Genomic DNA, 22,038 nt, shown 5'->3' with positions numbered 1-22,038 from the left:
AAAAATTATTTTTACTTGCAGAAGCATAAGCAATCCTAAATGCAAGGCCACTATTTAATTGCCATCTTTGGACATCACCTGCACAATGAATATCATGTCTACATATTGAATAATGCTGTAAAGGAAAGCACTGTAAAGAAAACACAATAGGAGATCTCTGAAACGCAGATTCTTCACCACACTGTTCTGATTCGAATAGCAGTAGGCAATATTTCCTCATAGCATGTCCCATTGTATCATTATACATTCAAGCAGAAACCTGAATGTGCTTTTTACAATCTACTTTGAAGTAAAAAAAAAGTAGAAGGAATCGACTGGTTCCTGACTTTCCCTACAAATTTATTGTAACATTAGACATGTACCACTGAGAATTATGGCTGAGATACAAATTTAAATGTAGGATTAATTGCATTGGTTTAATTGCTAATTCTTTCTGAAATGAATGTGACTGTTGTGAATTTCTGTGTTTTACTCCATCTTTTATATAGGACAATTTTACAGTGCATTTTTTTGGTTGGGCAATGAATAAAATATCTGATCATAGTACTGCATAAGGAAAAATGCCATTTGGGTGAATGATAAATAAATCATAAATGATACAAATTAAGAACAACTCAATAGAACATTATATGAGTCAGTAGATATGTTTGAAATTACATTATATTTTTCAAAAAAATTGAATAGATAATTTTTATGTATACCAATGTTTATTAGAAGTTGGCATCTGGAATGCATAAAGATTTGCTGAAATTTTCTTGGTGCTAAAATCCTGAGCTTTGATGAAGAAAGCATCATCATTCTTTCCTTAAACTGTTGAAGCCATTGATGAGTCAAACAGATAAACCTGAAACACATTCAGAGTCAGATGAAATATAATTAAACTCTGTCCAAATTTCAGAGACCTTGCAGAATTAGACATGCACACTTTCTCAAGCAAAATCTTTCCTTCTTAATGTACTGTACATTTTTATATTAAATGTCTGACATGTAAGTATATTTAATTTTTTTTTAAATATGGAAGCTTTCACAAATTTTCATACCATCTTTGTTCAGGGACCATACTACTCTTCTCTGTATTATTCCAATTTTAGTATATATGCAGCTGAAGCAAGTACTGCAAATATATTTCTAAACATGAATAAGCACAAAAATGTGAATCATAGTCAAGAGAGGAAACTGTAAATTCAAACATGCATGGTTATCCTATCCTGGGTTTTGGAATTTTCAGACAAGAAACTGTGACAAATTTATTAAGGCATTTATTGGGAGATGTAGAATATTTATCAATAAATAAAATATTTAATTAGACAGATGAAAACAGTACAAATAAAGAAATGAAGGATTCAATTCACAAATATAGCAGCACACTAAAAATAACAAAGGATCAATAGACTTGAAGACAAGCCTTTAGAAATTCTCTAATTGAAATACCTAATAATATTTTTAAAAATCCATATTTCTATTTTAAAAATGGCTAGCAAAACCAGTTACCTTTCAAAAAAGAAATGAACATCAACCCTTATATATAAATATAAAAGTAATCATGGACCTAAATATAAAATCCTGAATAAAGTCTTAAATTGAAAATTTAAGAGAATATCTTTGCAACCTTGGAGCAAGTATATATTCCTTAGAGCAGGGGAAAAAATTACTAACCAAAGGAAAAATGGTAAGTTGTATTCATCAAAATGAGATATTTCTGCCCAAAATAAGCCACTGGTAAGAAAATAGAAAAACAACAGTCTGGGAAAAATATTTGCAATACATGTCTGGCAAAAGATTCATATTTATACTGCATATCAAACCATTCTATAAAAATTCTATTGGCAATCAATTCAGTTAAAATGAGCAAAGTCTTGCATACTTCTAAATAAAGATAAATAACGACCAATAAACATGAACAGGTGTTCAAAATCTTCAGTCATTAGGAACAAATTAAAGCTACAAAATATATAATTTTACAACAGTTGGAATAGCTAGTAGAAATATTGAAATACTTAATTTTGATCAGAACATGGACCAACTGGTATTGTCATTTCTACTTAGAAATCATTCAATAAACATAATAATAAAATGTCTAGTTCAAATAAATAACAAGTTTATTTGAAGTCCACAATATATAATTCTGCTGAAAGTACAAAAATGAAATTCAGCCAGCAAATAAAGTGACTAAAATTTCTGAGTCTGTTTTCTCCTCGTTTTCCATATTTTATTTGAGCATCAGCTTTTTCTAGCTGTCATGATTTCTCTGTGCCTCTAAAAGTATGATTGACACTGGGTTTTAATCTGGGAAGACCCAGATTCTGGTCTACACTTTTCATTGTTTTCTATTTTAAGTCCATACCTTCCACACCATCCTTTAATTTCCTTGGTTTTCTTTGTCCAAGGTGAGTTTCTACTTTGTACCCTAGTGGCTACAAAGCTAGAGTTCTAGCATGGGAATATGGCATTTATGACCCTATCTTAATCTGTTGGATTTCAATTTCAAAGAAGGGAGTGTGAGCTAAGTAAGATTTGCTAAATGAATTTATCACAAATATTAAATTCATAATGAGTTTATGTAGATTCGATAGAAAACAATGCTTTCAGATGCAAAGTATGTTGCTTATAGTGAGAACAAAATGTCTTTTACTATTATCATAACACGTTTTATGATAATAAATCATAATAATTATAAATATGTTACTTATAAATCATATTGTATATTGGTTATTATAGATCTTTTATTATTATAATTATTTTTAAATTAACAGAACTATAGCATAGTGTGAACATTTTCATAAGTTCTCAATACTTTTCTATTTCTATTTTTGTTTCTTTAGAATAAAAGGATATTTGATGCAAAGGAAATCAAATTTGGCATTGCTATGTCTTTATGCCAGATTGACTTCTATATTTTGTAACTCCATATGAAAGGTAGAATATTTCAAATACAGCCTTACCAGTTATTCTAAATATGCCTTAGTCATATCAAGTTTATTGTTTATATAATAGAGGAAAATCTAGAATTAAAGTGTTTGACTCCCTAGAAATATAGTTTTTAATCTATGTTACCATCATTGGATTGATTCATTTGAAACTTATTCCTTGAGTTATAAAGTAGCTTTTATGAGAGAAAGAACAGTGGATTCGTAGCTCTGGAGAAGATGGTTATGTATATAGGTGGGTTGCAGGAAATATTTTGACTATTAGAGTATAATTATCTGAAAGACTGGAAGAAGGCTGGATCTTAAACTTTATCTCAACACTTAAGAAAATTCTTGGTATAATGCAGGCACTCATTAACCGTATCACTGTTATATAAACATCGGGTAGGGTGTTTGCTTGTTTCACTTGCTGTGCATATAGATGATAGAATATGTATTAGATGATTGTAATATAACAACTTATAGATTTGGGGAATTTATTCTTATATAATAGAGGAATTAATATAGACTTTAAAAGTCTCTTGACTCCCTAGAAGTATGGATTTTATTTGTTAGTTTGTTATGTTATAAAAAGTACTTAATACATTTTATTCAATGTTAATTGACTAGTAAATGGAAAAGATTAGAAACAAGTCTTCTGACTGTATATGTAATTCTGTTTCCCAAGTTGAGCATAAATAAACAAAGGGGTCTTTATTGAAATTTTAACTAACTTCTAAAAATATCCCACAATGCTACATTAATGTTAAAGAATAATATTAAAATATTTTTTCCTTTGAAAACTACCCAATTGACACTAGGTTTGTTCACCAAAGAACCCAGGCATAGTGTACAACATTTTCGAGCAGCCAAATTATTTATTATTATTTATTATTTCTGTTGAAAATTTACTACAATCATTTTATCACTCTCAAAATAGCAAAATGTCTTCAAAATTGTTTTTCCTGGTTCACTCTTTTTCTCAGAAGCATTCAGAGACATGCTACACCTGGGAGCTTAATCAATTAGATGATGTCATTTCTTAAGCTCAACTTGTAAGGTACTTCCTTAATTGTCCTTTATTTCTCAGCCTGTCTACCCTCATGTCTTAGAATATCCTCTATTCCTGAGAAGCTTCTTGGCCCTTAACTGTTTTCTTTGTTTCTGTCCTGTCCTTCTATACAAATCCATTACATGCTCACCATTTTGATGTCCAGCTCAAAATGTACCTAAATTTGAAATAAATCACCTGATTAACACTCTTAGAAGACTTTGGGTTCCCATAGCCTAGCCTTATTTCCTTTTTTTATAAGATCAAAATTCTGCTTGCCAGTGTGGAACCATCCTCGTTTCTATAGTCAATCCATATCTTTCTAGTGAATCCAGTGATTCAGGATGTGGTGATCTGAACAAACCCTGAAAGAAGTGAGGTTTGTTCCGAGACATGGCAAGGCCCTAGCCTCTGAGGCAGTAACTGAAATATAGCGTTCACTAGAGGGGTGGCGGAGATGAACAAATCTGGAGGACGAGATCCCACTAGAAGCTTAAGTGTTTGGGAAATGGTTGAACTTTATGTGAAGTTAATGAAAGTTCTTGTAAGAACTTAAAAACCTATATGATCTGACATATATTTTTAACAAATAATTTTGGCTCTTGAGGGTAGAATGTGCTAGGAATATCACAGTGTTAGTCTACTCTGAAGATCATGAGCAGGTCCTTCATGGGCATCTTCAGCTGAAAAACAGGGACAATAGCTTGACAGGAGGAGGACCAAATGTTCTTTGTGGGAATATCTTACTCAAGATGCTAGAACAGATTTTGGAATTGATGGGAAAACATCTAGGACAACGGAAGTAACATAGTTTAATAAAGAAGTAAAAATTAGATAATGGCAGAAATAATTTGTACAGAGTAACAAAAGAAGAAAAAGAAAAATGGTCTTCACTGAGCTGCCTCCCTAGCTCATTGGTCTCACCCTTCCTTGTTCTTACATTCTGGGACTTAATCAGAGAATGATCAGGCAAGGGCTAGCCTTGTCGCTTTCCTGTTGTCAAGGTCACCTTCATTATTTGTTAAATTTGTTGAGAAAAAAGTATAATGGAAGTGAGGATTTGGACAATAAAAGAAGGCTCAAAGCAAAAGCTGGGCAGGAGAAAAATAACTAGAGCAACGATTTCCCCACTTCTTGAGATATGCATCTAGCCATTTTACAAAATGTATTTAATTCTCTTTTTGCTGTCATCATCGGAGCATCAGCAACACAATGTGCCAGGCAGAGAAGAATGTGGTGCATAAAAATTATTCCACTTCACAGCATGTTCGTAAATTAAGAGCAGAGATCTTAATAAAAATTTTCATTAAAACTAGGCATACATGGTTTCCAAATAATAATTAGGATATTTTAAAAATGTGACATTCTCTCTGTTTATTTTATCTAATGTTGAAATCACTGTGTGTGAGACGGTTAGAACATTCATAGGAGAAGGTATAATATACATTGCTCAGCTTTGTATCTGAGACATCAAAGGGTATATTTGTATATATACCAGAGATTTTTGCTTCTTAATGGCCATTAAAACAGGAAAATTTCAACTTTTCCCCTCACTATTTTGGCGACTATTTTCTGATTTGCCTTAGCGCACTGAATCTGTGGTGCTTTGTAATGCTAGAGTGAATTCAAGAATAAATTTATGCCTTTCACTTCAGATAATTCATTGATTCTCTGAAAAACATCCCATTTTTGTGCACATATTTTATTATAAAAACAATAAATAATTGTTTTTTCCTTATACAAAATTTAATTCTACATGTAAGGCTAAAGTCTACTTCCCCCTTTACCCACATAAATCTTCTCTCTTTTCTCTAAGAGGTAACTATTCTTCAATTAATTTGTGAAAATATCTAGCCATTTTCACTAATATTTAGCTTAATGAATTATATTCATGTATATAAAAATAAATCCACAAAATATATAATATTTTTCACATAAATATTATCAAATTTATACATATTTTTCTGAACTTTATTTATTTAATATCCTGGAAATAACTTCATGTTCATAACTTATTTTTTAGCTGAGCATAATATATTATTCCATGGATTTAAAGAAAAAAGAATCAGACCTAAATACTTATATCTAGGGAAAAGGATTAATATTTTCTACCAGCCTTCAAACCAAGACTGATTAATTTCTCTTCCCTCTACACAATATGTCTGAGTATAATTCAAGTTTTTCAAGAAGAAAATACTGAATTTAAGTATTAGTCTGCTAATGCTGTATTCAAAGATAGTGGATCAACATGGGGCTCTAATTTAAGATTAAAAAGGTTTTCTTCTATAATCTAGTATGAGGATAGCCAGAATAAATACAATGGATTTTGCAGAATCTCAGTTTCCTTATCTGTAAAAAGGCTGTGCTTTTCAATATACAGCCTCCAAGGCATTATTGTGAAGGCAAATTGGGATAGTAGATATGAAATAATTTTAACAATTATAAGGGATTTTTCAGAAAAGTTTGTAGAGGCACATTGCTTGCTTCTTATTCTTTATCACATATTTGGTTATATTATTTCTACATAGCAAATAACCTCCAAATTCGGTGGCTTAAATTCACATATTATTTTTTATGGATGTGTAACTAGCCTGGGATTAAGCAGATCTAGGATGAGCTCTGCTGGAGTCCTGTACATCTGTGTGTCTCTTCATCTTCTTAGACTGTAAAGCCAGCTGATGTATGTTCTCATATTGGTGAGAAATGTGCAAAAAAACCCTACTGGGAAACAGCAAGGTTTCTTCAGCCCCAGGTTTAGCGTTGATGGCATGTTAGATCTCTCTTTCTATTGACCACAGAAGTTACATGACCAAAATGACAGCAAAGGTCAGAGAAATATGCATCACCCTTTTAGAAGGAAGAATTGTGAAACCAGGAGTATGTGCGACTATAGGAAAAGGTAAATGAATAATGGAGGCCAAAGTTGTAATATGAACATTAGTTTTTTCTTTTATTCTTTCTTAATAATTCCAAACTCCAATTACATCTTAATGCCCTTATGAATAGGTAGCTATGCCGCTTTATGGTTTGTAGTCTAACCTAAGCTATTTTATAATGAAAGTTTATAGAAAATCCAAGAAAATGGCCACAAACTAGACCTTTATATTTATCAAGATTTAAAATATTATCACATGCATCTAGTATCATTTTGTATAATAGTAGTAATGTGCTTCACATTGACAAAGCCCTAGTCTATGAAAAAAATCATCAAGTGTTCATCTTCTTGTAAATGCTCTACATTTCTCATGTATCATTCACAATGATCTGTGTAGCCACTGGTCGGCATCATCTTGGGCTACAGCTGAAAAACATCTTGAAAAGAAATAGTTAAGTTATTGTTTAGTCTCAAATATGGTCTATCTCAAATGCTAGATCCTTGCATTGTGGGATTCTTTCAGGACCATAGATCTTCTCTTTCAATAAATTACATATCTAGAGGGGAAAACAATTCTGTCAGCAAAATTTCTTGTAAAAAGATTGAAAAATGAAGAACTTGGTGAGAATTTTTTTAAAAAAAATACATCTCCTTGGGCAACCATCAGATAGGGGACTTTTTCCAGAAGGCAAATGGTCAAAGCAGATACAATTTCCCCTCTCCTAGAACACACTATGATAAAAACGTTTGAAAATATTTCCTTCTAATAACTACAATGAGGAGGTAGGACAAAGACCTTTTAAAGTACATTTTCAATAGACTACTCTCAGATCTTTCTAAATTTGCATAAAATATTATATCTAATATACTCATGATAAACATACTTAGAAATAATCCATGGAATATGACTGATATGGTTAGAAGTATGAACCTGGAACATTCTCTCTCCAGATCATGCTAGGTCCCTCTAGGCTTGTTCTGGGCATGTGGTGGTGAGTCCTTTAAAGAAAACCTGCATGATTTTCGAGTGATTTGGGGATGATTTTCCTGGAATTTGGACTAATGTAGCATGGTATGTTGGTGTCCTGGTGATCTGATAACACACAGGCCACACAGTCAAGCCTCAAACACATCTGCTTTAATTCTTACCAGTATTTCTTGAGATTCCCCCAGGATCAGGGAAAGATGAGGTTCTGTGGAGACTTGCTGCAAGGCAATCTTGAAGGACACCTTCATGGGTCATTTCTCATCTGTCCAATTCTCCAAAGGTAAGTAGTAGCTTCCTGTCTTGCCTACTTGAAGGGTACAGTTGCAGGCTACTATAGATTTCACTGCTGCATGGAATTGGATCCTCAGAAACAAGGTACCTCATAACTCATTTGCATATAATCTGGTCCTTTTCTTTTAATATCATCCTTTGGGAGGAGGGACATAATGAGCTGACACCATGGTTGATCTTATTCTTGATGTTTACGTGACTCTAACTGAGCTTATATTTTGTTTACTAACTTTATCAGTTAGACTTCTTGACAGACTTTCCTCCCTGTCTTGCACCAGTAAAGTCACAATGTTTTTATTAGAAGAATGACAAAAGGAGTTTGGTGGGCTGGCTGGTCAGTTGTGGCACAGGATGTTGATGAGGTTGCTCAAGGATTCAGTAAGAGCAAAGAAAACTGGTTCCAAATCAACTTCCCTGAGAGGATTGATGAGTTTCTTTGATGGTTATAATTAGAGAGAGGTCTTGAAAAACTAAAAAAAGTATATAAGAGCTCTCCTTATTTATAAGTGTCTCATTTCAAAATGCCCACTAGATTCCTGAAACTTCAGAGTATTAAACTACACACACACACACACAAACACACACACACACAAACACACACACACACAAACACACACACACTCACACACACTATTTTTTCCCTATGTATACGTAGCTAAGATGACTCTTAATTAATAAATTAGGGATAATAAGAGATTAAAAACAATAATCAAATAGAATAATTAGGATAATATACCATTAAAATGAATTAATAAATGCTAATTGTTTATATCTGGAATTTTTCATTAATAATTTTAGACTTTAGTTGATTGTGGGTAACTGAAAATGCAGAAAGTGAAACTGCAGGAAATGGTTACTCACCCTTCTGCACTTTGGGGTAAGTAACCCACTTTCTCCCCCATATGTTTGTATCTAAAGGTGAAATGCCTCCTGATGATCAAGAGCAGCATGGTATTATTCAGAGAAGTATCAAGGTATGCACTTACAGTGTAGAAGGAGAAAGTTGGAGATCCATCTGGGCAAAAGCCTAATGGATGATAGCTGTATGACTCATCTGGTTAGCAGATGAGGGATCTACACAAGGGTTGCTCATGAGAAAGAATGGAATTCATTTAGTCACTATCATCCCTATGCTCCAAGCCACTCTGGCCACAAGACCTTAATTGATAACATGGGCATGGAAGAAAACCATGTACCGACAGATGAGGATTTCTGCAGTTCTTCTCGTGCATAATAAAACATGCAGCGGTCTACCTGGATGAGTCTCCATCCTCATCCAGAAAAATTCTAGAAATAAGCAATTTATATCCATCTTCTAATAAGTACCCAGGGAAGACTGTTGGAGAAGTTATAATTTCCCTTGGAGCTTCCACAACCACAGCCTGAATTGTTAATGGAGATCAAGATCAAAAAGATAATGTAATAGTCTTTTGGGTCAGATTGATTGATTTGTTCCATCAGCTCTATCTTGTTTTTGAGAAAAACTGAGTGTTCTAATGTCCACCTGGAATAAGCACTGATTGGAAACAAGTTAGTAAAACTTGGTAAAATGTCAAAGAAAGTGATCTATGGGCTAACAGGGAGCAAAGGAAACCAACTAGAGGCCCAAAGAGTATGGCCATGCAGATTTGTTAGATCATGAATTCTCTAAGAAACACAGATTAGTGATTTGCCCTCAGATGTTATTTCTCACTATCAGACCATGAGATGGATATGAAACTTGAAAATCAAGGTAGTAGCAGAAGAAATTCTCTAGCTCACATTGGCATTTACTATGGAAACCAGAAGGTGGGTCAGAAGAGTCCCCAGTCTCTTTGCTGAGGTTTTTGCTGTTTGACTCAGTTTTGGTCCAGCACCTTCAACACCAGCTCTCTGACCTTATGTTTGTTATCTGCTTTAATAACAGACACCAGGGTAGAGACTAAGTCACCTAAGGGTATGGGAGGTTTTACCAGCTGGGCTGCCTGTGGTGAATGAAAGACGTGGGAAGCTGGCTATGGCCAGGGTAAACCTTTACATCCCTGGATGTAATGGGAGCTCACACATTTTTCCTTGAGAATGGTCTGAATGCTAATTGAACTTATTTAAGGGAGGCAGAGTCTGTGGTTCAATGAAAAAATTCTAGTTTGTCTATAGCGTATCTTTCAAATTTTCTGATCTTGATTATGTCGACTATTTTAAAACACTAGAAAAGTTGTACATAATTGACAGTAATGTAAAACAGTCCTTGTCAATAAACATGCATATTAAATCCATGCAGTTTTTCTGCTGACCACTCTGTGGAAAAACTAATTTTGCTTCTATTTGTGTATTCATTTTAATACTCATGGTGTGTGTGTGTGTGTGTGTGTGTGTGTGTGTGTGTGTGTGTGTGTTTTGGGATTCTCCTTTGAACTGGTTGTAATATTTGACTAGATACCTTATTCTGAGTGTGTAAAATGTTATATCTCTATTAATAATTTCAAAATTACTTGCAACAATGAAGATTTCTTTTTGCTTGAGCTGGTTAGTAGTACATCCATCTAAGACCCAAGCTTCTCTGAGACTTTCTTCTAATTCTCTTCTCTTATTTCCTCAGGGTTGGGAAAGGATGCAGAGTTATATTATTTTACTATATTCAGTTTCCAGGTACAAAAATGGCCAACTGTCAATACCTAAAATCACCAAACACAGCTCTTAGTTAGCACCCTCTTCAGGGATGTTATATGGATGGAAGCAGCCGGTGACATTTCTCCTTTGAGGTAGAAAGTACAAAATCTCCACAGCAGCCTTCATGACAGCTCCCTGCCCATACACACACACACACACACACACACACACACCACAAACACACACACAGACACACAGACACACACACATACCAGACTCTCTGTTCTCTACAGCTGAGGTCTAAAAAGGAAAGGGCCAGACTTCATTGCATTTTCATTAAGGCTTAGCAAGTTAGTGCCCATGCCATGAGTCTTCATCAGGAAGGAAAAGTCATGGGTGCAGAGTTCAGATATTCTCACCAGAAGAACAAGAGACAGATTCTCTTCACCCTCCCTCGACTTCCAGTGTTTTCTTGTGTGATATAGGAAACTAACTTGTCTTATTTTCCTGGAAAATTGTCAAGGAATGGCATCTGCTAACAGGCCTATGTATTCCCATGCAACCCCCAGCTATATAGAATTCCCGAGAGAGGAGGTAGACAGCCAAATTCTTGAGTCAGGACTGGAGAGTGGGTCTGCACTAGATGTTTAGTTGTCATTGTTTAATTTCATTAGATCTTGAAGGATTTTATAGTAATTTTCCCATTGTACATGCTTTCTTCTAACCACAATATTATGAAAATGGTACGTATGTATTATTAAATACATGTGTGAACATTTGTAAATGAAGGAACCCAAGACAATAGCAATTGTCATCAGCCCTCTGTGACAAGGTCTCCTTAGAAGCTGAGGCAATTACACACAAGTTCTGAGTTAAACTACTTGGATTCTTGGTTCTGTTAAGCCCATGCTACTGGAATACTCTAAATTTTGGCCTCAAACATGACGGAAACAGGTTACATATGAATATTTCTGTCCTATTAGGAGAGACAAATATATTTCTGTCCTTAAAATCGAACACCAGTCTTCACATAACTTTCCAACATAATTGTTGTATTTTTATGACCTGAAATTTTTCACTGAAGTAGATTTTCATTTTAGGAGGAAAGAGAGGAGGGCTTTCTGGCAGGTTATAAGTGACATAAACCAGGCTAGAAGTGATGTAAGCCAGAAGACAGAGCCAAGGAGTGGTACGTGCAGCCTGAAAGACTGGGCTTCCTGGCTATCCTGCCTGGACTTGCCTAAAACACAGAATCACTGAGACATAGAGGCAGATGTCTTGCACAGTTGCTGTGATTTTAATAAACTTTACTTTTCAGAACATTTTTATGCTTATGGAAAAATTGTGAAGATTGTAAAATATATTAATTAGTTCCTATATACTCAGTATGTCTAATATGCCTTATTATTTATTAACATCTTTTACTGGAGTAGTACATTTGTTACTATTAAAGAACCTAAAGGGATTTATTATTACATATAATTAATTTAAATAATTCAGTTAATTATTAAACCTTTTTATTTATTTATTAATTTATTAATTAACCTTTTTCTATCCAGATCCCCACCCAGGATGTTGCATTGTAGTTAATCAAAATGCCTCTCTAGGTGCCTTTTAGATGTAGCAGTTTCTCATATCCTTCTTATTTTTGATGACCCTGATGGTTCTGGAAGTTGTGCCCCAAAATTTTGTGGAATGTCCTTCAACTAGTATCTGTCGGATCCTTTTTCTCATGATTAGAAGTGAGTTATGAGTGTTTTCACAGAAACCCAAAGTGGAAAACGCTGTCTTTCATCACATTAACAACATTATTGTCACTGTTGATGTCCACGTCCATCAGCTGACTGAGGTAATGTTTGTCAACTTTCTCCTCGGTAGAGTTACTCTCCCCTTTCCTACTTGCAGTTATTGTCACTCCTTCTTTGGGAGGAGGGCACCGTATAGTCCATACTTAAGGATTGAACACAGGCTCTGCCCCTTTGTAGGGAGAACATGTTAAAAAATTGTGTGAAATGCCTCTAGATGGGAGAGCTGTATCTCTTCATTCATTGATTTTTTCTACCCTATATATATTATCAATATGAATAATTCATACAAATATATTATTCACATGAATAATAACTCATGTATATACACATGTGTAAGTCTTTGTATATGTAAACATCTGAATCTATATTAAACTAAACATGTGACTCCCAACCCCCTAAATGAAACATATTTTAGTTTATGTACATTAACATTCACTTTTTTTATGCTGTGCTGTGAAATACTGATTTTTGACAAATGCATGTGTCATGTGTCTATGATAACTACATCGTTGTTTCATTTTCTTAAAAAATACCCAGTGTTTCAACCTGTTCCTCTCCTCTTTTCCTGCTTAAATTCTTAGAAGTCACTGCCTTTTATAATTGTTAATATCTTTGCCTTTTGGTGCATCCCTTTTCAGGCTGGCATATTTCATTAGTCATATATTTAAATTTCATCCATGTGTTTTCATGGCTTGACAGCTCATTTATTTTAATCTTTAAATTTCCGTCTAATATCACATTATGTGGATGATCATAGTTTCTCTATTCACCTGTTAAAAGAGATCTTGGTAGCTTTCAGTTTTGAGTTTTGAGTCATTATGAATAAAGGGGCCCTGACCATTCTTGTGCATGTTTTGCTATGTGCACAAGATGTTATTCACTACTTACCTTTGTAAGAAACTTCAAAATCTCTTAAAAAATGGTTGTATAAGCTGGGTGTGGTAGCATAAGTCTATAAGCCCAGTGACTCAAGAAACTGAGGCAGGAGGTTTACAAATTTGAGGGCAATCCGAGCAATTTAGCAAGATCCTGTCTCAAAATAAAATGTAAGAAGATCTTGGGGATGTGGCTCAGTGGTGAAGTATTCCTATGTTCAATCCCCATTACCAAAAACATACATAAATACAGATTATTCAATTTTGGATTCCCACAAGCAAATACTCAGTTCCTGTTGCTCCACATTCTCTCTAGCAATTGGTATTGCCAATGTTCTATTTTGTTTTAACTATACAAGTAAGTATGTAGTGGTATCTTATTGCTTTAACTTACACTTCTGTAATGAATATAAAGATGGAGCTTATTTTCATGTGCTTATTCTCCACTTGTCTGCTCAGATGTATTTTGTTTATTTTTACTGTTTTCCTTGCTTGTTTTCACCTATTCATATGTAAGGTTCTCATATATTTTGGATGTCAGTCTTTAGTTACCTATGTGGTTTGCAAATATCTTCTCCCAGTTTGTGGATGGCCTCTGGATTAATTCCAAAAACTCAGTTTGTCAATTTTTATCTTTTGTAGACAGTTAAAGGGTTAATCGTTGTATGTAAAATCTCTTTATCAAATCTAGGTCACTTTAATTCATTCCTGTTTCTTTCCCCCAACAGTTTTAAAAATTTACATTATATGCTTAATTCTCTGGTCCATTTGACTTAATCTTGGTGAATGATGATAAGGTTTTTATCAAGAATTTTTTCTTTCACTTTTTTTAGAGAGAGAGAGAGAGAGAGAGAGAGAGAGAGAGAGAGAGAGAGAGAGAATTTTTTAATATTTATTTTTTAGTTTTCGGCCGACACAACATCTTTGTTTGTATGTGGTGCTGAGGATCCAACCCGGGCCGCACGCATGCCAGGCGAGTGCGCTACCGCTTGAGCCGCATCCCAAGCCCAGAATTTTTTTGTCTTTTTTCATTCATGTACAGATATACAAACTTCAGCATTGTTTGTGGAAAAGATTCTTCTACCTCAATTGAATTAACATTGCTTCTCTGTCAAAGTTAAATTGACTATGTATTTGCAAGTCTCTTTCTGGGCTATTAATCACGTTGGTCTGTGTTGGTTTTCTCCATCAATACCATGGTGAATTTATAATGGCTTTACAATACCTCTTGAAACAGAGCAGTGAGAGCCTGACAGATTTTTTCTTCTACAGTATTGTGTGGGCTATTCTAGGTACTGTACCTTCCATGTAAATTTTATGATGAGTTTATTCATATATACAAAATAGCTTATTGATATTTTGATTGGACTCATTTTGAATCTATAACTGAAGTTGGAAAGAACTGGCATTGTAACTATATTGAGTCTTCTAATCAGTGAATATGAAATATCTTTTCATTTATTTATATCTTTTAAAAAAATTCTTTCATCGGAGCTTTCATCCTGGAAACAGATGGAATACATATCTTATTAGCTTCATAATTATGTATTTCTTTTTTCTGCTTTTGCTACTATAAAATGTATTGACTTCTGAAGTTTCAAATTCCAACACTGAATGCTGATATAATAGGATATAAGTTTACTTTTGTGTATTAGTCTTATATCTGAATGATACTATATATATTTGCTTATGCTTAGATCTTTGGAATGTTCTACACAACCATTTCATTTGTTAAAAAATATATTCTTTTGTTTTCAATACACATATTTTATTACCTCTTCTTGTCTTATATTCTCAGCTAGTACCTGACATACGATGTAGACTAGTGAAAATAATGGTCATCCTTGTATTTTTTACCAGTTTTAGTGATAAACTTATCTGAAATGCTCAGGGCCATAAATATTTTGTTACTAAGAATCTTTTAGATTTTGGAACAGGAGCATACATGTTATTAGATATCTTTCAGATAGTACCTAAGTACAAACATGAGATCCACTTATGTTTCATGCACATAGCCTGAAGTCAATTTTTAAAGTTTTTATTAGTGTATTAGTTATACATAATTATGGGGTTAATTTTGTGTGTGTGTGTGTGTGTGTGTGTGTGTGTGTGTGTGATGCTGGGGATTGAACCCAGGACCTTGTGCATTCGAGACAAACACTGTGCGGACTGAGCTATATCCCCAGCCCACAATGGGGTTAATTTTGACATATTCATAAATGTATATAACATAATTGTTCTATTGGTCTTCCTTCTATTTATTTATTATTTTTTAAACAATAAATAAACATTATAATTATATATAAAAGTAGAGTTTATTATTATAAGATCATACATGCATATAGCATTGTTTGGCAAATTTCATTTCGGAGTTCTTCCTCTTTCCCATCCCTCCTCCCTCCCCCTTGATTCCTTTTCCCTACTCCAACACTCTACCTTCTATTATTGTGAGATTTTTTGTTTAGAAACATTCTTGTTTACCCCTAGATTCTGCATATGTGAGTAAACATTTGACCCCTGACTTCGAGACTGACTTATTTCATTCAGTGAGATGCTACTCAGTTCCATCTATTTACCAGAAAATCACATAATTTCACTCTTCCTTATGACTCAATAAAACTCATTGTGAATATATGCCAAGTTTTCTTTATCCATTAATCTGTTGAGGGACACCTAGGCTGGTTTCATAACTTGACTATTGTGAATTACATTGCTGTAAACATTGGTATTCATGAGTCATTGTAGTATGCTGATTTTAGGCTTTTTGAATAAATACTAAAGAGTGCTATGTCTGAGTCATATGGTGGTTCCATTCCTAGTCTTGGGGAGTCTCCATACAGCTTTCCAGGATGGTCATACTAATTAGCAGTTCCATCAACAATGTATAAATGTACCCCCACCACCATCACATTCTCAGCAGCACTTATTATTTGCATTCTTGTTTATATTTGTTTTAATTAGTTATACGTGACAGTAGAATGCACTATGATACATCATAAATAAATGGAGTATAATTTATCATTTTTTTGGTTATACATGATGTAGAATTTCACTTGTGGTGTAGTCATATATGAACATAGGGTAATAATATCTGATTCATTCTACTATGCTTCCTACCCTCATATCCTTCCCCTCCTTTTACACCCTTCTGCCTAAAGTAACTCTCCTCTTCCCTAGCTGCCACTCCCCCTTATTGTAAGTTAGCATCTGCATATCAGAGAAAACATTCAACCTTTGATTTTGATTTTATGAGATTGCCTTATTTTGCTTAGCATGATCTTCTCCAGCTACATTTACCTGCAAATGCTATAATTTCATTCTTTTTTTAAGGCTGAGTAATATTTCATTATGTATATATACCACATTTTCCTTACCCATTCATCTGTTGAAGGTTTCCTAGGTTGGGTTCCATAGTTTAGCTATAGTGATTTGAGCTGCTATATGATATGGCTGCATTACTGTAATATGTTGATTTTAAGTCCTTTGGGTATAGACCGAGGAGTGGGATAGCTGGGTCAAATGGTGATTCCATTTCAAGTTTTATGCAGAATTTCCATATCACTTTCCATAATGGTCGTACCAATTTGTGGTCACACCAATTTTCAGTCCCACTGGGAATGTAGGACTGTACCCTTTTGTCCACATCCTCACCAATAGTACAGAACAGAAGAGAGAGAGACAACCCTACATAAATACATTTATCTCATACTAGAGGAAGGCTCCAAAAACATTCACTGGAGAAAAGATAGCCTATTCAACAAATGGTACAGTGAGAACTGTAAATCCACATGTAATAAAATGAAATTAAACTTTTATCTCTCACCCTGCACAAAACCCAACTCAAAGTGGATCAAAGAATTAGGCACTAGAAAAGAGGCCTTTCCCCTAATAGAAGAAAAAGTAGGCCCAAATCTTCTTCATGTCAGCCTAGGATCTGACTTCCTTAACAAGACTCCTAAAGTGTTAAGAAGTAAAATCAAGAATCAATAAATGAGATGGATTCAATCTAAAAAGCTTTTTCTCAGCAAAGAAAACAGTCATTAACGTGAAGAGAGAGCCTACAGAGTGGGAGAAAATCTTTACCACTTGCATCTCAAAGAGAGCATTAAACTTCAGTGTATGTAAAGAACTCAAAAAACTTAACACACACACACACACAAAAAAAAACCCACAACAAATAACCCAATCAATAAATGGGCTAAGGAACTGAACAGAGACACTTCACAGAGGAAGAAATACAATCGATCAACAAATACATGAAAAAAATGTTCAATTTCTCTAGCGATGAGAGAAATGCAGATCAAAATTACTTTAAGATCTCATCTCACTCCAGTCAGAATGCTAATCATCAAGAATACAAGCAATCTGAGGACTGGCATTGTGACTGGAGTGAGATGAAATCTCATTGTAGTTTTTATTCTCATTTTCATGATTGTAAGGATAACATTTTTTTTTCATGTATTCATTGGCCTTTTATATTTTTTTTGAGAAGTGTCTTTCTCAATTATTTTCCCATTTATTGATTGAGTTATTTCTTTAGGTGTTATTTATTTTTTTAGTTCTTTACATTTTCTGGATATAAATCCCCTTCAGAAGAGTAACTGACCAACATTTCCTGTCATTCTGTAAGCTCTCTCTTCAATCTTTAATAATGTTTTTTGTTCCTTGTGCAGAAGCTTTTTAATTTAATGCCACCCCATTTATTGATTTGTAGTTTTATTTCTTAAATTTAGGATTCTTATTAAGGAAGCCAGGGCCTGCACTGATATGTTGGAGTGTAGACTCTGTATTTTCTTCCAAAAGTTGCTATGTTTCTGGTATCATTGTTAGGTCTTTTATTCACTTTAATTTGACTTCTTCACATCATGACAGATAATAATTTAATTTCATTCTTCTAGATATGGATATCCAGCTTTCCCTACACCATTATTTTAAAAGTCTAGCTTATCTCCAATATAAGCTTTTGGCACCTTTGTTAAGGATAATATAACTGAATCTGCGTGGCTTTGTCTCTGTGTCTTTTATCCCATTGGTCTTCATTTTTTTTGTATGCCAATACCATGCCATTCTGTAATTACAACTCTATAGTACAATTAAAATTGTATTGTTCTGCATCTCTTTGGATATTCTAGGTCTTTTATTCTTGCATGTGAATTTTAAGATTTTTTATTAAAATTTAATAATTTTATTATTTTTTTATTCTTCTACTTCTGTGAAGAATGTCATTATTATTTTGATGAGAATCACATTGAATCTGTAGGTTGTTTTTAATAGGAACATTTTAACAATGTTAACTCTTCCTGTACAAAAACATGGGAGGTCTTTCCATATCCCAAGGTATTTTTCAATTTATATTTTCAGTGTTCTGTAATTTTTATTATAGAGGTCTTTCATGTTCTTGATTTGATTTATTCCAAAGTACATTTTTTAGGGTATTGTGATTAAAATCATGTTCCTGATTTCTTTCTAAGTTCATACTGGACTATAGGAAAGCAATACGATATTATCAATGTGCCTTTGTAAAATAATTTAAAAAGTATTCTATACTATTATTGTGCTCTAGACATAAGACCAGGTGTGGAATTTTCCATATGTAGTGTCACATGGGCACCCCAAAGTTGAGATTTTTAGAGTATTTCAAATTTTGGCTTTTCTAATTAGGGATGTTCAGCCTAGATTTTTACCATTAATTATTATGCTGCAGGATTTTATAAATGTATTTATCTGCTATAGGAAGTACCTCTCTCTTTATAATTTGCTGGGAATTTTTATTATTAATGGGATTTATATTAATCAGTTTTTATATTAATGGGTATTGGATTTGGTAAAAAATATATATATATTTTTTCAAATATTGTGTGAACCTTTGATTTTTTTCATCCTCAGAGCTGTTGATGTGATGAATTATATTAGATGTTCAAATATTGAAGTAGCATATCTGTAATAAATCTCACTTGTTGATGGTGTGCAATTCATTGCCAATTCTTTTCCCATATAGGCAGAAACCCTTTCACTGCGTTAAGTCTCAGCTGACATACACTACTGAGCAATGCCAGAGCCCTGTAGCTAACTAATCACCCTCTTAAGAAGGCGGTTCAGTCTATCCTGGTTATTTGAGGGAACCCCTCCAGGGAATTTTCTCTTACTCCAAACATGTCAGCAAATATTTGTCTCCTAAAAGCAGGTTGCTCTATGGAGATAAAAGAAGGAGTTTCCAGTATTATGAGAAGAAGAATTTCAGGTGTTCTATAAACATGACAATTTATTAAAGAGAAGAGTAATATTTTAAAACTACAGATGTACTCTAATTTCTTAAAATTTCAAAGTTCATTCTTGCTATACTGATCTCCCTTGATTATAGGTTCAAATTGGGCTAAAAAAAATGTGCTTGGTGCCTGTGGCCAGTTTGACAGGGTAGGAAAGGAAGCCATAGGTTTCTAAAATATGCCTTCTTGACACAACTATTATCGTGCTAATTCAAGGTAACCCCATTATTCTGCCCTTTTCCCCCTATTCTAATAAAAACTTCCATAAAATCAGAACAAATACTTTTTTTTTCTATTTCCTTTTAAGTAAATTCTACAATTCCAGAGAAAATGCCTTTACTTATTTTTTTCCCATTCACCTTTTAATTTGAAGTCTGTTTTAAGTGTCTGTCAAAAACTTGACACATCCACTAGCAAAGTTTATGAGCTAGTACCTCCTTTCACTGAGTACAAGGGAAAGGAAAAGAAGAATGGAAAAAGATGGAAAGTAGCAACCTTTTGAGCAAGTACTGGGCTCAATGCAATATATAAATGTAAAGGTATATGTATTTTAAAGTAAAATATTGAGATGGAAAATAAAGGGTCACTTAGATTCAGTAGTTTCCCCAAATCTATGAAACTAGCAAAGAAGTAGAGAAAAAAATTCTAATCAGGGTACATGACAATACTCATAAATTAATAGAGCTGGAACCAGGACTCCTCAGCACTAGTTTTCAACATATAAAATGTTGTACTGCAGTTTAGACTTCTTTCTTATCTATATTCTTCTTCTTAGGAAATGCAAATCTTCAGAATATGCTCTAATACTGCATGTTGGGCCTTTGTCTCTCTGCTTTGCACAGGGAGGAGGGGCCCTGTCCTCCCAGGGGTTTTCAGCCCTGGGCTGTGCCTGGGCCTGGCAATTCTCTTTGTGTTCACTGTCTTCCTTTGTTTGAAGTCCACACCTTTCACCTGATTCACTCTGTGGGATCATGTTCCTGACTGGTTTTGGTCCTGACCTTCATATCTCCACAATCCCCAAACCAGACTGGCTGGAATTGGCCTGTGCTCTGCCCAGAGACTTACTTTGATCTGGTTTGTTTTAGAAGAACTTGGTGACATTTTCCTTTATCCTGACACTGTTCCAACATAGCAGATGATGTGTTCTTTACCTGAATTTACCTTTCAGAGGAGGACCTCAATCCTTTGGGGAAGGAAACCAACTGTTTTACTCAGTAGAATATCTTCTGGCAAAGGTGTTTGTCTTTCTTCTGGTGTTTGAGTTCCCAGTCTTGAATTCCTTTCTTTATACTCCCTGGATAGATCTTGTTTCAGGGTCTCCCCCCCCCACCCCTTTGCAGGGACAAAATTAATGTCCTTCCTCTTTCTTATGATCTGAAAATGAAATGATGCAGGTACTGACCACCCCCATGCCCTTCACCTGTTCTCTACCTGTCCTCTGAAGTTCAGTCACACTGTGCCTGGATTTGTCTTTGATGCAGGGGGGAGGGCCTGAAAACTCTGCTTTTTATCATCCTGAGTCTGATGATTCCCTAGAAATTCATGTCCGGTATCAAAGAAGGATTATCTCAGGGTCATCCAACCTTTCTCACCTACAGGAGAAGGTTAGGCAGAACTTTATCTAGGATATGCAAGACACTTTCTTATAATCATCTATTCTACATAGAATGCTTAATAGAATGCTTAATGGTGTCTTGTGAAGAACCAGAAATCCTTGGCTGTTTGGTCTGGCCCTAAACCAAGTGTACCCAAATGGGGAAAGGAACCAGGAATGGATTTTTCTTGATAAATTGTCTAGATTCTAGGACCTTGAGAAGTTGGCTCCAATATTGCCATTAACAAAACTGTGTCAATTAAGCTTCTCTAAATATACAGATCAAGGAAAGGAAAGAATGCTACAAAAGGTGATGGTATTGATTTAAAAAGGTGACTCATCTTTGATTTTGCATATGTGTGAGACTTGCAAGGAATGAAAAACAGAGAGAGAATCAGGGTATCAGATGGGATAAGGTTGCTAATCATCTGACCTTAAGAAAGAAAGATCATCTTAAATTATACAAGTGGGCCCAATGTAATTATGCCTTCACCTGATAAGGAGGGAGGCACAGAAGAGTTGGAATTAGAAAGCCATGATTGGAAAAAGACTCAACTGGCCAGAAAAAAAAAGAACAACTGGGACTAAATCCCCATGCTTCTCTCTCTAGACAACCTACTGAGTTTCATTTGTCATGCATTGTGTTCCATTTGTCATTGAATTCATGGACTCTGCGCTCCCTTTTTGTTACTCATTTGTAATGTTGGTAAACATATTTTCTATTTCACTTTCTTTGTAAAATGTAAATAGAAAAACACTGTCTGGATAGAGAGGATCTATAAACAATCCTCTGTT

The 22,038-nt window shown here is 34.3% G+C and overlaps 1 non-coding gene across 1 annotated transcript; it reads right to left on the bottom strand.

Moving 5' to 3' along the window:
- Nucleotides 1-1,008: 1,008 nt before the first annotated feature.
- On the bottom strand, nt 1,009-1,111 carry LOC120885928 (U6 spliceosomal RNA). The gene has a single exon (XR_005728727.1). It is a non-coding gene; the product is annotated as a U6 spliceosomal RNA (small nuclear RNA).
- Nucleotides 1,112-22,038: the final 20,927 nt, after the last annotated feature.

Source organism: Ictidomys tridecemlineatus, chromosome 1 (genome assembly GCF_052094955.1).
Source record: "Ictidomys tridecemlineatus isolate mIctTri1 chromosome 1, mIctTri1.hap1, whole genome shotgun sequence".
Taxonomy (NCBI): domain Eukaryota; kingdom Metazoa; phylum Chordata; class Mammalia; order Rodentia; family Sciuridae; genus Ictidomys; species Ictidomys tridecemlineatus.
Note: the sequence above shows the minus strand (reverse complement) of the source record. Positions and strands in the feature narration are given on the sequence as shown.